We start from the raw sequence: 16,038 nt of genomic DNA, 5'->3' as shown, positions 1-16,038 counted from the left end.
TATAAGAGCCCCCTGCACTGCTGTACCAACCTGGTCTTTGTACCTGGCTGAGCTGAGCAATTCATTTCCCTTACAACCAGGTTACATGGCAGCAGCCAGCAGAGCAGTTCCAAACTGCTACACACAGACTGGTGACTTCTGTGCACTTTTACACTTAGAGAGGATGACTAAGGAACCAGTTGCCTGTTTCCCTGTGATCTGGTTTTTTTTTTCCCCCTTTTAATAAATGAATGTTATCCCATGAATTTGCCAACAGACTCCAGAAGCACATTAAGCAATAGGTAATAGCTCTCCTGCTTGATTTCATTTGAACGCTGCTTTCTTCCTGCCTTCCTGAGAAAAGGCATTTAAAGGCTTCAGTTTATAATGGAATTGATACACCAGTGACTGTGAGCTGCTTGAAAAAGAGTCCTTTGGCTCCTTCTAAAAGTACAGAAATGAACAAAAATGAAGGAAAAATGTGAGAAAATGCAGAGCCCAATCACCTCCAGAGCTGAGGAGGCATCAGTCAGACACCAAGCACAGCACTGAACCTCAAATGGAAGGGGAAGGAGTTTCAGGGAAGCAAATGCACTTCTGAAAGAGAAACATAAAGCTCAGGACTGGCTACATGTGCCCCAAACCCATCAGGAAAGTGCAATGGGGGAGATTTGGAAGGGAAAGTTCTGAATTTGTTTCAGAAAGAAAAGAAAAAATTAAGGAAATGGAAACTCGTATTTCTTCCCAACACTGCATAGCTGAGGAAAAAGTATAGAAGGGCATCCTAAGAACTATGATGGCAGCATGTGAATTGTCAGCACAGAAGAGCATTTGTCCATATCTCCCCAATGATGTACAGCTTCTGTCTGCCTCTAGCAAGAATTCCTCATGAAAACCTTGGGGAAGGACTCCCTGCAGACACCCAACGAGCTGCAGGAGGCTGGGCTGAGATCCCCCAATCCCATAAGATGTACCCAAAATACCCTGAGAGCTTTCTCCAGTGATAAGAGCTTCTGGAAGAAGCTGAATCCAAGTTCACAAAGGAGCACTTAACAGCCTGGTTCAAAATGTTCTCTGCCTCCCATCCCAGAATAGCTGGTGTTACCATGAACTCAGAACATCAGTGGCCCTTTTCAAAGGAAAAACAGAACCCGGAGCTATTTCAGTGACCATTCTCCCAAGTGATGTCTCTAGTGACTGTAGATGTGATACACTCAGATGCCTTTTCCTCCAGGAGTACAACCAAAATAGGTAGCAGTGGGTTTAGATCCTGCTCCACACGCAGGCAGTGTGAGGTTTGTGATTAGCACTCCTGAGCACAGTGTGCATCGCAGGAACAGCATTTGCTTTGAACAGAATCCCATCAAGCAGCGCAGCTTCACCCTGAAGGTTTCCATATGTTTTATACTTATTTTCTTCTCGAGAGCTCTTGTGAGATTGGATCATTTTCTGTTTCTTATTTGGGCTCGTAGTTTCAGCAGTGATTACCAGCAAGGATTAATCATTTCAGGCTCCTCTCTTCCCGAAGTCCCTGTTTTCACACTATTTATAAGCACTCTTGAAAGCATCCCTGTTGCAAGGAGCTTCACTCCCAATTTAACTTTCCCATTTAACAAGTGCTCCAGCAACTTCAGAAGGTTCTCCTGGTGCTATGCATTCAAGCAGTGTGCAGCCTATTGCTTCCTCGAGCAATTAATGAACTACAAAAGCATGAATGAAATGAAAATCAATGGCAAGAATGTGTTTTTCAGAGCGTAGTTCTGTTATACCATTACATCACCCAACGCTCTGAAATGGTTTTTCAGCAGGTGCAGGTAGAAAGCACCCGATCCACATCCATCAGCACGACTCAGATGTTCAAATCTGTCAAGCAACAAGAAGAATAACGCAGGCTTCCCAGCCAAGACGGAGTTCCTCCTTGTTTCTGTGCATTTCTTAGTGTATGCCCCAAACCAGCCCTTTGTGTCAGAGAGGGAGCACTGTGGCTCCAGCAGCGCCCAGACCTGCAGGTGCAGCACAGCCTCATTATCTGGATTTGCTTCCAGCACAAACGCTGCTTCTGGGATCTGTCAGCAGCACCGAGCGCGCTCGGGACCTCGGGCACAAAGCAAAAATGGAAACAGCGCGGTTATTTATTCTAGCAAAGAAAAGGTTCTACTCGTTGTTTACATGTTTACAAATGCTGTTAGAAAAGAAAAACACTTAAAAGAATGCTGAGAAGGAAATCCTGGCACTGAGCTCTCACTCAATCTCTTGCAGCTTCTCTAAAGCTGTGAAGGATGCACCGCCAGGACGGGCTGCTCTGTGGCTTTAGAAGTGCTCAGCATCTCCTCACCTAAACATCACCTAACAGAGGCGGCTTACAGAGCAACCCTGCAGCCCCAGCAAGCAGCTGCTCCCTTCTGCCTGCCCGGCTCTTGGCTGCCTTCAAGGCTGCTTCAATGTGGCCCTGCAGGACATGGCTGATGGGCACGGTGGACATGGGTTAGCAGCTGAACTGGGTGATCTTAGAGGTCTTTCCCAACCTGTGATTCTATGATTGTTTCCTTAAATTGGTTTTAGATGACCTCTCTTCTTCCTTCTCGCTCTTCCTGCTTCTCTGTTTGCAGAACAGAGCCTCTGCTCACCATGTTGTTTTACAACACATGCTTTGAATGCCCTGTGATGTTTGTAATGAAGGAATGATTTTGCACACACCAACAATCCGTATCCTAGATTGTGCAGGTTGAAAAACATTTGTTAGAAAGGGTATTAGTACCTGCTGGTCACCCTTTCAGTCACTCCTTTATTACCTCTTATGCATTAACTGCAGTCATTTCCCTTCTCACTGAGGCTCCATACATATCTGGAAGGCATTTCTTTAGCCACAAACAGCCACCACTCCCTGAAACACCTGCTGCCTATAATCTGGCCAAAGGAAGGGTATTATCAGCTGTGCTGCACATAATTAGAGAGTACAGGAGTACGTCAGCTGTTTAGCAGCTAAGTGGGGCTGGTTTCACGTTCTCAAGTATTTGCAAGTGAAGTGTACGTCAGCAAGTGCCATTTCAAATACTTCTCAAAAGCATCGTCTCATAGCTTGCATCACTGTGCTCCACTGAAGTGCAGCCTAAACCTCCAGCAAAACACCAGACAGTGAGGAGAGCTTCCATGTGCTCCCATGCACCACTCGTGCCACCCCTAGAAACAAATACATTGGCTGCCTCAGTTTCTGCAGTGCACTGCAAAGGATCCTGGTGGGCTACACCGCTTGGCTGCTTTCAGAAGTCAATTTAACACACAACAGACTGTCCTGCATGGAAATCCTGGTGTTCCATCCAATCATCCAGAGCTCAAGGGAACACAGAACTGCTTGGAGATGTCTGGGTCAGCCATCAGCACAACCACAAGCGCTCTCCACAGTCTGAGATGGAAAGGTCCTCTGAATTAACTTGTGTCTCAGTTATAAAAAGAAGCTTTAAAAGACTCAATCAATTTAGAGCTATCATTTTCAGTGAACCAAATGCAAAGAGAGGAAACTATTTCTGAAGAATTCTATCGAGGATTTAAATTCATCAGTGGTATAACAACGTACAAAGCTTGCTGCTCTTTAGGATCAAGCTCATCCTTTCCGCCATCCTTCCTTCGTCATCCTCCCTCATCCCTCCTCATCCTCCCAGTTCAGAGCTGTCCCCACTGCCTGAGTCAGAGGACCCTCATGGGGTCCCTGTGCTGTGTTTAATCCCCAATAGGGCATGTCCCTATAGGACTGCTACAGCTAAACTCAATCAGGTCTCAGAAGGGAACATCTGTGTTTCTTCCCATGGCTGAAGCCAGCAAGGCAAGGAAGGGTGGGTTTGGCAGTGCCAAGGGTTGGATGTGAGCCTTGGGAAGGAGGCTCTGTAAAACTCAGAGTCCTCTTGCTGGCACTCAGCAGTCCCTGAATTGCTGCTGGCAATGGTGACTGTCCAATGGGAAACATCCGAGCACCTCAAACTGTATGGAAACCTGGAACTTAACTGCACCTCAGCAAGGCTCAGCCCACCAATAAGCCATTGTCCCACTTGGCTTCAGCTATCCCTGTTTAAGGACCGGAATTCTGCTCATTTATTTGTGCACTAACAATTCCAAATCCAGCCTCAGAAATGTTCAACCACCACCTCACCCAGCCTTCTCTTCCAAAGCATTCTTCCCTGTTGATGCCAGTCCTTACAGAAAGGAGTGGTCAACTTGCCAATCCCTGACCCCCATTTCAGTGATACAGCTTTTGTGCACAGAGAAAAAAGAAATGACAACTGGATTTGTGGCAAATCTCACCTGTTTTCCAGTGCCTATTTATGCTGTGCTGTACCAAACTCTCAGTACTTCTGCTCCACTGAAATCCACTGTGACCTCACAGAAATCCACAGGATCTCTGTATCATCCCTGTGCCATCCTGGCCACAAACAACACATCCAAACCATCCTGCTGGGCTCTCCCGGTGCCCATCACAAGCCACTTGCTTGTGGAAGCACCAGCTCTTACCCTGCTCTCAAGACTCCAATGATTCATCAGGAAATGTTTTATCAGCCTTTATAACTCCATCCCACTTAAAGTTCCTTTCCCAGCATCACACAGCTCACCCTATGCAGCACCAACCAAGGAGTGAATGGCACCAACCTGCACTTGGGCTTTGGATCATTGAGGGGGGGAAACACAAACAACTCACCACATAGAAAGACAAGGGAGAAAAAGGGTCTTTTCCAGACCTTCTACCCCTGACTTAACACTAACATGAGCAAAGCATACTGTTATTGCTCTGTACACAAACAGGAAATGCCAAACTTGAAGCAGACGTAGACTTATAAAACTACACTTTTAAAGCATCTGAATAGCCACAGATCTAATCCACCGTGATCCACTAATCTGTCTCCCATCACTGACAGTGATGCCAGATGCTTCAACAGAAGCGCAAGAAATTCTGCTGCTGGCAGACAGGATAAGCTGCTCTCATGGGAAGTTCCCTCTGAGCCTTACATCCCAGGGACCGGCTTAAGCTACGAAGGACAGACAGTTACATCCTTTCGAAAGCCCCACTTTTGTCTCTTTAGTGTTTGCAAAGTTTCGTACACTTCTGGATCCTCCTGCCATTGGCCTACCTTCTCTATAGCATCCATCCTGCCCTAAGGCACTGCCCCATGGAAGGGATGAGGGAGTCACAGAATGTACTGGGTTGCCAAGGCTCACAATGCTCACCCAGCTCCAACCCCCTGCTGTGTGCAGGGTCACCAACCAGCAGCCCAGGCTGCCCAGAGCCACATCCAGCCTGGCCTTGAATGCCTGCAGGGATGGGGCATCCACAGCCTCCTTGGGCAGCCTGTGAACAGTGCGTCACCACCCTCTGTGTGGGCATCATGACCAGCCTGACTGTGCTGCACAAAGGGCTGCAGAAGAGCAGAGCCAACAGGTCCTTAAAGCCACAGAACAGCTCTAAGAAGGAAAGAGAAACAGGCCTCGTGGGCATATTTTTAGCAAGAAGAGAGATACGATCAATTTAATCTTTTTTTTTTAATGTTAAACAAGCTTTCAGAGTTGGAAAATGTTTTCATAATTAAGGAGCGCAGTTAGAATGTTTTACCTACAACAGCTCAATAACCATCCCTCCACATTGCCTGAAACCAAAACATTACAGCAGCGAGAACCTGAAAGTGAAGCTGACAAATTATTTCAACTCTTTAAAGCAAGTGAGATACAGAAGAAATAATAATACAAAGCCCATCACAACACAGAGCGTGAGTAATACCATCAGATTAATATCCCTTCGCTCCAGGAGCAATATTTAATGTATGCAGACACATTTGTTTGCAACAGCCTTCAAGTTTAGGGGAGTTCTTTCCCATCATTCGTTCTATGCCTTTCTAATAGTTTTCCCATCTGCTGGGGCTATATTTATCCCGCTGTCACAATTATTCAGTTTCATTTACTGATGGAGCTGGTGCAAAGACACACATGTTTTATTTTCTGCACAGTGGACATTAAATTTAAACAAACAGAGGTGTCTGCACGCTCCATTTTGTCAGTATTTTTTCTTCCATGCATGGAAATCACCACTTCCACGCCATGTATTTATCCAGCACCTGAAATCATGAGCACATCACACACAGAACAACAAGTTGACAAACCCTGCTCGTGCTGCAGAAGCACGGGAAGCTGCACGTCACAAAACAGAAGTCAAACTAAGGAACAAAGTTAATTGCTCCCTTCTGGGCACTGATCGCCCACTGCCTGTTCCACACATGAGCACAGTGTTAGGGAAGTGGCACGACAGCGAGTTCTATCTCTGCCTCTGGGTGCTTCCCAACACAGCTCAGCTGCTCAGCACACTTCCTACATAACAAACCAGATGCACTCCAGTGCAGGCCAGCAAGACTCAAGTCCTTGAAGGTACTAAATACACACTTATAATAAATACACACTGTGCTACTACAGAGAAACCAGAGGAGCTACAGCCATAGCTTTTCCTTCATCGCTAACTCCAGGTCTGTTTGGGTAAAGCAAGTTGTCCCAACCAGGTGGGCTATCAGCACTACAATCTGCCACATAAGGATGGACTTTACAATGCAGAGTTCCCACATTAAATACGAAAAACAATTGATTGCAGTGACTTTAAAGTAAGACTACAGCTCACGGAGATGATTAGACCTATTATAAACTTCTTGAGAGAAAAGCCAGACTCCTGAGTAAGGATCTGAGTATCAGATAAGGAAGGGCCCACGCTGCAGCTCAGCGATGGGAAACACAGAGCTGAGGGGCAGGGAGGTGGAGTGGGCACAGAAAGCAAGCAGGATGCACCTGCAGCACCATGGTTGCTACCAGAGTGAGGAAAGGGTCTTACCTGCAAATACAGATACAGCATGGAACCAGGATTTGCTGACCTACCGCATCCCCAACACAGCAGTACGAGCTTGAGGTTTTGTACCTGGCTGCAAATTCAACCTCAGAACAGTCCTGGAAGCAGCAGCCAAGTGGGGCCAAACCTCACACCACGCTCAGCCTCACCTTTAGATATTACATCACAATGGTTTACTGGGATCTCAGACATCCAAGGGCAGGAGCAGAACAAGACAGAGGTGTGATGGGGAGTACCTGAGCAGGCACATGGTAACACACCAGTAAATCACGAGTATAAATCAGACACAAGACATGGACAGATAACTACAGCAAATAACCTGCTGTATGCAGCCAGTGGGCGAGGAAAGCGCTCCCTGCACTAAAGAGCTTAGGTTTCAGCTGAGCCATTAACCAGAGATTTGTCCACAATCCGGCCACCAGCTCCGCACCAGGGTGGCTCTCAGAGCAGCACAACAGCCCTGTATCCAGCTGGATCTAAACCCGCACACGCCGTTTCCCAGCTCGTTCCCTGCTGCTTCCCCCGGAGCATTTCAGAAGGAACCAGCACGGATCCCATAGGGCAGCACACGGATCTACCAGCAACTCTCCCTGCAGTGATGGAGCTCTGGGGATGCTCTGTTTCTCACCTCCGTGGTGATGCTCCTCCTGAGGCCTCTGCTGAAGGCCGGGTGTTACCGGGGCTGCGCTCCCTCCTCACTCCCCGACACGGGGCTGGAGGCGGCTCCCCCCGCTCCCTGCTATGGGGGAACACCGAACTTCCCCATCCATCCTCACTGCGCTGCGAAAGGGAAACCGGAACAACGAAGTGACTCAAACCACATGTGAGCGAACGTGATGCACGGCAGCAGAACCCACAGGGGAGAAGCCACGCGCAGGGGGCTGACCTGGGAAGGGGCCACACGGAACCACCGGTTGCTTTGGACCCGGCCCGGCTGCGTCCCACGTCCGTGTGTCCGTCCGTCCCCGTGCCCCTCCGCCCCGTGTTCCAGCATCCCCTCCGCCCCAGGGACGCGGCCGCAGACGCCGATTTAAGCAGAGCACTGTGACGGGACAGCTGCCATTCCCCCTCCAAAATGAAACGAGCGACCCCGATACAAGCAGACAGAACAGCAACGTACGTTTACATTTCCCCCTATTCGGAAAACCATTTTTTCCTTCTCTTTTTCCCGAGCTCAGCCCATCCGCTCCCATCACGGTGCGACTCCAACCGCACAACTTACCATCCGCCGGAGGACCCGCAGGCACCGCATGTACCCACCTGCCCCCGGCGGAGCTCCGCCCGCAGCCCCGCGATGCGGCACAGAACGGGAAGCCGCCGTGTAGCCGCCGTTACCCCGCTCACCTCCGTCGTCTCCGCCGCGGGGCTCAGCGCTGCTCGGCCGCCTGTCCGCAAACGGCAGCGAGCGGGGCCGACACCTGCCAGGGCTGCACCGGCGGCTCAGCTCAGCTCAGCTCAGCTCAGCTCGGCTCAGCTCGGCTCGGCTCCGTTCGGCTCCGCTCGGCTCGGTTCCGCTCCCCCCCCAGCCGGCCGCGGGCTGCCGGGAGGGAGCGGCGCCGTCCCCCGCGGGCGCGGGGCGGGCTCACCTCGGCGGGCGCTCCGCAACGGGAGGGATGGAGGGATGGAGGGAGGAGCGAGCGCCGCCCGGCACGAGAGCAGAGCGGAGCAGAGCGGCCGTGATAGCAGAGCACAGCAGAGCAGAGCGGCCGTGCATCAGCCCATCAGTGCCGTCCGAGGCCGCGGCTCCCCGCTGTCGGAAGCACAACGAGGCCCTGCAGCCCGGATTGGGGCGGCGCTGTGAGGTGCAAGATTTGCACGTGGGGAGAGGCTGCCCCCATTACCAGCACAGACCGGGGCACGGAGGGATGGAGAGCAGCCCTGGGGGTGGGAAGCTGGATGTGAGCCCACAGTGTGAGCCCGCAGCTCACACAGATCGCCGGACCTGGGCTACATCAAAACTGGACTTGATCGTCTTGAGGGTCTTTTCCAACCTGAGCAGTTCTGTGACTCTCAAAGCAGCACAGCCGGCAGGGCAGGGAGGTGCTCCTGCCCCTCTGCTGTGCTGTGCCAGCTCACCTGGAGCACTGCGCTCACGTATGGAGTCAGCACTGCAAGGAGCTGTTGGAGCACAGCCAGAGCAGGGCTGCAGAATGAGCCCAGGGGTGGAACAGCTCTGCTACAGGATGGGCTGAGGGAGCTCAGCATCTGCAGCCTGGAGAAAAGGAGGCTGAGAGGTGACCTGGTGGCACTGCGGGATGAGGGCAGTGTGTGGAGGGATGGGGGGGGTGGGGACCTTTGAAGGCTTTTCCAACCTGAGTGATTCTATGGTTCTAGGACACACAGCCCTCAGAACCGCAGCACTTGGCCCTCTTGGAGAAGACGTGGTGACATGGCAGCGTGGCAGTGGCATCACAGTGACATGGCAGTAGCCCCCTTGGAGGTACACACAGCTCACCACCACCTCGGGGCTGCGACAGCAAACAGCAGCCTGCCCTGAGGGTGCAGCCATGCAACAGAGCTGCTCACAGCACCTCAAACGTCTGTGATGTGGAGGCTGGGAAGGAGTCATTTCATGTGGGCTGGCTACAGCAGGAATGTCTGTTTGATCCTAGCAGTGCTGCTGGGTCTCTGGATGTTTGAGGTCTTCATCAAAGGCCTGACTTCCAAAGTAGTCTCATGTCGCTTCATTTGCATTTTGAAAAGAGTAATTTTCCTGTCTTCATAAGTTGAGGAGCAATATTGAACAGTTTTAAAGGAGCAGCTCCAACTCCCCAAAACATCAGAATCCAGAAAACAAAAATGAAATGAGTTGATTGTAAAAGCTTTTGAATTACGAGTTAAAGTCACTGTTTGTAGAGGACACAGACCCTTAATTTCAGGGAGTAATGAGTGCAGTCTCTGAAATCAGAACAGAAAGCTGCTGTTTAATTCGTGCTCGAGGACTATCTCATCACCCAGTGTCCCACAGATTCAGGGCAGACTGCAGCAGATCTTGATAAACCAGCCTTTATGCAGTGCAAGAGAACAATATTGAATGGAAGTCTTGTACCACGAGCATAAGGGGAAGTCATGGGGGGGAGGAGGGGAAGAGATTGAATGAAGAGCTATTCATTGCCTTGTGGTGAGATGAAGGGTTAATAAGCACTTGTTAGATCTCCATAAAATACACTTAGCTTTTAGCACACACAAGGTAAGTTATGAATGAGTGAAAAAAATTTCATTTTTTCACTCTTTTTCCTTTTTGAAATCAATTTCTGTTCATCTAATGCATATATATATGTATGTATATAAAGGTGTAAGACTGCTGGTAGTTGTAATTCAAACAACAATTCAGGTATGTGCTGTGTTTCTTCCATTACTTCACATCACAGAGACAGGCAGCCATGATGCTGGAATGGCAGGATCTTTAAAGCATTTCTCTGCAATCATTTCACACCTTTACAACTTATCATCTCATCCTTTCCTTTGCCAATAAAACAGTGTTCTCAACATTTCCCAGCCTGTCAGGGCTGCAGTCTCAGGAAAGACAGACTGGCACCGCTTTATCTTGGACGGCTCTTCCTGATGTGCCCAGTGTGTCCCCCTCAGTCACCTGGCCTGGCTCAGCAGGTTGGACATCAGTCATCACCACTCAATAGGCCGTTCCACTGGTTGCTCATTGACAGCCACAAAACTCACACTTAACGCGATGATTCGAACTTCTCTGACTTCAGCCTTCAAGCAGTGCTTCTTATTTTGCCCTTCCCTGCTGAACCAACCACTCCTTTACAGTATTCAACATGCTAATCAAGCCATGGCTTAATCCTCTTTCTGATCAAATAAACAGATCAAGCACTTCAAATCCGTTATACATGGTGTTTTTCCACTCTTTAAATATGTCTTTTTGTGTGATTCTTTCCAGGCCCCTCAAAACACGTAAATACCTTTTACAGAACGTGGGCTACAAAACTATTTGTAATATTCTGATAACAGCCTTATCAGTTCCATAAGCCACATTCCCACTCTCACTCCCAGGGCCCAATTTGCACACAGAAGGATCACGTCAGCCCTCTTTTTTGCCATGGCAAATTGCAATCCTTGGCTGCACACGGGAGCAGAGCAAGGTGTTATTTCCCTCTGGATGCTGCCGTGGTCAGAGAGTCACATAGAAATTCTGATCGAAATTCTGGTGTGCCAAGGTTCACATTTAGGGTCAGCAGCCCCTCCGTACACTCTGCATTTAATCTCTGTGGTTTGGGATCAGGTGGTTCCCGTATTTCCTTGTGAAATATATCCCAACCTCAAGAGTTCCCTGTAGTTTGCACTTGGAGCCAAATGGTGCTTTTTGAAATGAGCACAGCGCTGGGTAATGAATTCGTTGCCCATCACTTATGGCAAGGAGTGAGATCTGTGATTGTTGGTTATGTGGTGTTTAGGAAAGTCATCTCTAAGTTCTGCTTAACTAGGAAACCATAGGCAGGTTAGGAAAGGACAAGTAAAATAGCTCATATGGCTAGAAGAAAGCCTTGTCTGCTAGACTACAAGCCAAGAAAACAGGAATGTTGCTCTCAGGCCCCCACAGCCTTCAGACAGTGCGTGGTGTCTGCTAATTCCCTGGCAACGAGGCATATCAGTAATCCTGATTCAGTGAGTGATCTGCAAACACTGACAGAGCCCCAGCGCCTTAGAGCACGTGGCAGCGTGTCACTGGGCAGAAGGAGCTGGTCATCCTCCTGTCTTCATAGATCTCTGGCTTTCTGGCACCCCATTGGAAGCTCAAATGCTGATAGCAAAGACTGTCATGGGGAGGACAAAATTGAGTGATTTCTTAGAGCTCACACTGTGATCATATCATAGGCTGTGTTATTCTTATCTTCCTCTCCGGAACCTGCCAAGTCTACTTGGAGAACACATCCATGGCATTAAGATATTCCCAGGGTCTCTCTGAAACTGATCCTCACTGATTTAGGCCAAGGCATGGAGATGAGACAGCCGAGGGGCAGCCATGAGGTGATCTCCTCCTTAGTAGGTAGGAGGGAGGCATCTGTTCTCATTCTCCTGTGTCGCTTCGTGTTTGAGCTGTTGACCCTGAGATCCCACCACCTTCCACACAGAACTGCCAGGATAATTACTCAGAGGCTTCAGATGCTGTCTGACAGGGGACATCCACTCACTGTAATAGGACTTAGCTCCTCCACAGCTGGACCCCTCACTAACAGGGTGCCCTGCTAATGAGCACACTGAAATCCAATGATGCACTCAAGTGCCAGTGATGTGGAGATGATGCACAAGCGGTCAGTTGGGGCAGCAATCTAAGAGTGTTTCTGACTGTGGTGTTGGCACTGAGCTCTCACTTCCCAGGGTCTGAGTAATGCTTTCCGTCATCTGCAGGTGATGAGTTACCATCGCTGTCCTTTTTTGGAGTGTGATGACTTTACTGCAGCTATTCATGCTTTCATCACCTCTCAGGCGCGGTGCAGCCATATGATGCACTTCACAAACTCCACTGAGCGTACAGGGCATTGCAGAACAGCTCAGCTGCACCAGGAACCACCCGAGGCTTGGCTCTAATTCCTCATAAAACAGAAAATCAAGTGCAGCATTCTCACCTGCTGCTTCATGGGTGGAGGCCATCACTGACACCTCCACCACTGCCAGTCTATGGAGACACCCTCTGGTTTCATGGTCAGCAGAACTGCCACAGGATCAGTCTGAGGGCAGGGAATGAACCAAGGGGTGAACGCCATTAAATACCACCACTTCCTGCTCCCTGAGAAGCGTATGCTTCCCAAGCTTTGCTTTCTTTACAATAAAACACCAGGGCAATGTGTATGTTAAAGAGGATGGGAAACAACCCCATGTACCAAACCAGGATGCTATTACATCCCTTCTCTTTTATAAATCTGAGACAATGAGCAAAAAAACAAGCTGGCAGATGTTAGTCATTCTGCGTAATGCACTCAGATACCTTGTGATAAATGTGGTGGGAGAGCTTGTGTAGAATAGAACTGTCTTCAGTGAGGGGCTGTCAAAATAGTAAAAAGAAGATGTGTTTCCTATTAAAATAGAAAGGGAGTAAAAGCAAATGCGCTTTTGAAGGAGGATGGTTGGTATTAGCAATGCTAAAAATAAGGGGAACACAGCCCTCATTTCACTGCCAGAAGAAAAGGGGAGATTTTTCTGTCTCGGAGATGAAATCATTTCCCTTCCCCATCCTTCCAGCTGCGTAGCTGGGCTGTGCCGTGAGGGCAGCGCTGGCAGAATGGTTTCTGAGCTGCAGTTCTGATGCCCTGCACTGCTCCCAGCAGGCAGCACAGCCCCAGAGCAGCCGCTGTGGGCACAAACCTTTGTGCCATACCAAGAGTCCCTCCAGAATTCCTATTCTCAGCAAAGGGATGGTCAGGAGATTCCTCGCTCATGAAGACCTTGGTGTCAGCCAGGGGGGCTGGGGGGAAAGACGGGAGGAGAATCACAGGGCAGTGTGGCAATGGGAAGGAATATGCTGAGTACTGTAAGAGACCAGTGGATTAATTCATTGGGCATAATTAATGAATGTCTGTGCTCCCATCTCTGCTCTTCCACTGCAGCTGAAATAGCCGAAGGAGCTCTTCTAAGTATCAGATACAGGGGAATCACATGGGGTGCAGCTGAGGCTGTGTTCCTGTGATCAGACACTGAAATTTACCTTCCACGTTTCATAACAGAAGAGTTGTTGCAGAAATCATTGGGAGGTGGATTATATTACACCCTGCTCTGGAAAGGCTGAGTGTTCCCATCCCTTCCCTTCCAGACTCAGCAGCTGCTACTATGGTGGGAGCGAAAGGCAGCACCGAGTGCTGTGCCCAGGGGGCTGGTTGGTGAGGGTTAGGGGACATCCCATAGCACAGAGGGCAGGACAAGGCCGTTTCTTTCAGGAAGAGCATTCAGAAGGGAATAAGCTGACGCCATTCAGTGTTAGACTGCAGCTACTCCATGTTTGGCTGCTTACAGCCATCAGTACGGGCACTGCACTCCTCTTCCTCCCATCGGTTACAGCACTGTCAGATATGGAGCTGAATCAGCCCCCCCAGCCCTACCCTGAGAGGGTCCAAGTGGAAAATGGAGAAGCCAGGGCTGGGGTCACGGCTGGCATTGCAGGGAAACCTGCAGCAGAAGAGCTAATCTTCTTGGTGAGGGCTCGCTGGCTGCCAGCCTAAACCCCCGGCACTGATGCATCCAGCCCAGCTTATGGAGCTGTGGGAGGGAGGGCTGCTCTGTTGGCTACATGGTGATGAATTCTGTGAAAAAATAGCCACAGACAGCTTGCATAAGAGACAAGGCTGGAAGGGCCTGGTATTTCACAACGGAACCAGCCAAAGATCCATCCAGCAGACCGGTCCAATCAAAGCAATACACGTAACACAAATAATAACGCCCTGACACGAAAGCTGGCATTCTTCCTCCACTGGGAAATGGCTGCTTTTACAGAGTGCCAGTATTCAGCCCCTTCGTGTAATTAAACACTAATGTTTTGCATGGAATAGGGAAAGAGGTTTACTTTGGAACAAATCTTGTGGGTCAACACTACTATAAAACACGGGATCGAGGTATTTATCCATAACGGATACCTTTTTCAACCACGAATTTCAGTGAAATCGCATCCCATCCTCTCAGTGGGACATTCTGTTCCCACATCAATCGTGGAAATCCCCAGTGATGATGCTTATACAAGCTATTCTCCATGGAAAGGAATGTCTGTGTGAATTATACGTCCATGTGGTCCAGCTCTCTGAACCCAGCGGGCACGCTGCTCCAGCTGCTGCCTGGAGCCATCCCCGGGGCCCTTCCCACCTCAGCTATTCACAATTCTGCTCACAGAGTGTTTTTTCTGGCAGGGTCTTGGCAAAGCACCAACCCAAACTGGATATTTAGCCGTCCAAACCGTCTGTTCTGCATACCATTTCCTTACGGCTGCCAGGAGAAACCATTGAAAGTCATAAAAAAAACCCAACACCACAACCACCAACCAAAAATCCAACAAACTGGCTATTGCATTTCATGAGCTTTGTGTCTGCTCTGTCCTGACAGGGTCCTCATTCCTCTTGCCTTTCCCCAGCTTGTTCTACACGAGGCCTTCCTGCCGCTGCCTGCACATGGAGCCATGAATCTGAGTGCAGCTCATCTCATGCACAGAGCCTGGAGCCCTCAGTGCTGCTGGCAGCAGTGCAGTGTGGACACGCTGAGTTTGCACAGTGGTGTTGGCAGCTGCAGCACATCCAGCTTCACATTGGCACTGTGACACGGTGAGCAAACACGAGCACACACACACAGGACAGCCACACGAGCTGCAGGTTCAGTCTGATAGAGGCACGTGGAGGTGATTTTCCTACACTTACAAACGTAAGGTCTTATCTTCTTTTGTTTGCATCTAGATTTTTCACTGGTAAGACTTAGGAAATCACTTCCAAAATACGTGCCTAAGATACCACGCACTGCATTTTACCTACAAAATCCAGATCCAACTGAAAGGAAATAAAACCTTCTGTGTTTTAGCCTGGCAGTAGCTGATACAACAAAAACAAGGTAGACGGAAACATGATTAAACAAACAGCAGCTGCTTAGAGCAGTGAATGCAGACTGTGCCACGCTGACAGCAGGCAGGACAAGAGGGAGGCTGTGAGCCGGGTGCTGCATTTAAACCCATTTCTGATGGCTTGTTCAACATCACTTTTCATATCTAACTCATCAGAGAAGGAGCAGAAGGGACCCGTGTTTATAAGACAAAAGGCAAATGAAATGTGGCATTTTTCCTCAAAATCCTGTGGGTTGAACACGAACCCAGCGGGCATCCCTCAGGTAGGAAATAAGCTCTGCAGCCATAAAGCTCTGCATGGGGTGCTTTGCTTCAGAAGGGAGTTGTCATTTCCTGAGTTGTGCTGGTGTTGTCCCCGCTCAGCTCTGTATTAGTGGTGTTTCTCAGCCGCTGTTTTCATGGCCACACGGCTGGAAGCAGAGCAATGGTAAGCAATGGCAAGCTGTTCTACCAAAACAGCATCAGCACTCTGCAGCTCGCTCCTCACATTAGGCAGCCAGAAGACTAAATAATTATTTCACTGCCAGCTTCTTCTAGCCCAGATTTTTAATCACCATTTAAAGCTTGAAGGATTCTCTGAGTGCTTCTTTCCAGCAGCAGCTCCAGCCTGTGCTGTGTCTCCTGCCCACCTATGGGTTCG

General features: G+C 49.4%; 1 protein-coding gene and 1 long non-coding RNA gene across 2 annotated transcripts in view; one reads left to right on the top strand and one right to left on the bottom strand.

Moving 5' to 3' along the window:
* The window catches only part of PDE4B (phosphodiesterase 4B), a 130,757-nt gene extending 122,376 nt beyond the window's left edge, over window positions 1-8,381 (bottom strand). Inside the window, exon 1 of the mRNA XM_015870790.2 lies at window positions 8,192-8,381. The gene's annotated coding sequence lies outside the window, so the exon portion shown is untranslated. The remainder of the gene's footprint in view (window positions 1-8,191) is intronic.
* A 529-nt stretch (window positions 8,382-8,910) lies between these two features.
* On the top strand, window positions 8,911-10,688 carry LOC107317680. The gene is made up of 2 exons (XR_001556968.2): window positions 8,911-9,081; window positions 9,182-10,688. It is a non-coding gene; the product is annotated as an uncharacterized LOC107317680 (long non-coding RNA).
* Window positions 10,689-16,038: the final 5,350 nt, after the last annotated feature.

This window comes from Coturnix japonica, chromosome 8, assembly GCF_001577835.2.
Source record: "Coturnix japonica isolate 7356 chromosome 8, Coturnix japonica 2.1, whole genome shotgun sequence".
Lineage (NCBI taxonomy): Eukaryota > Metazoa > Chordata > Aves > Galliformes > Phasianidae > Coturnix > Coturnix japonica.
Note: the sequence above shows the minus strand (reverse complement) of the source record. Positions and strands in the feature narration are given on the sequence as shown.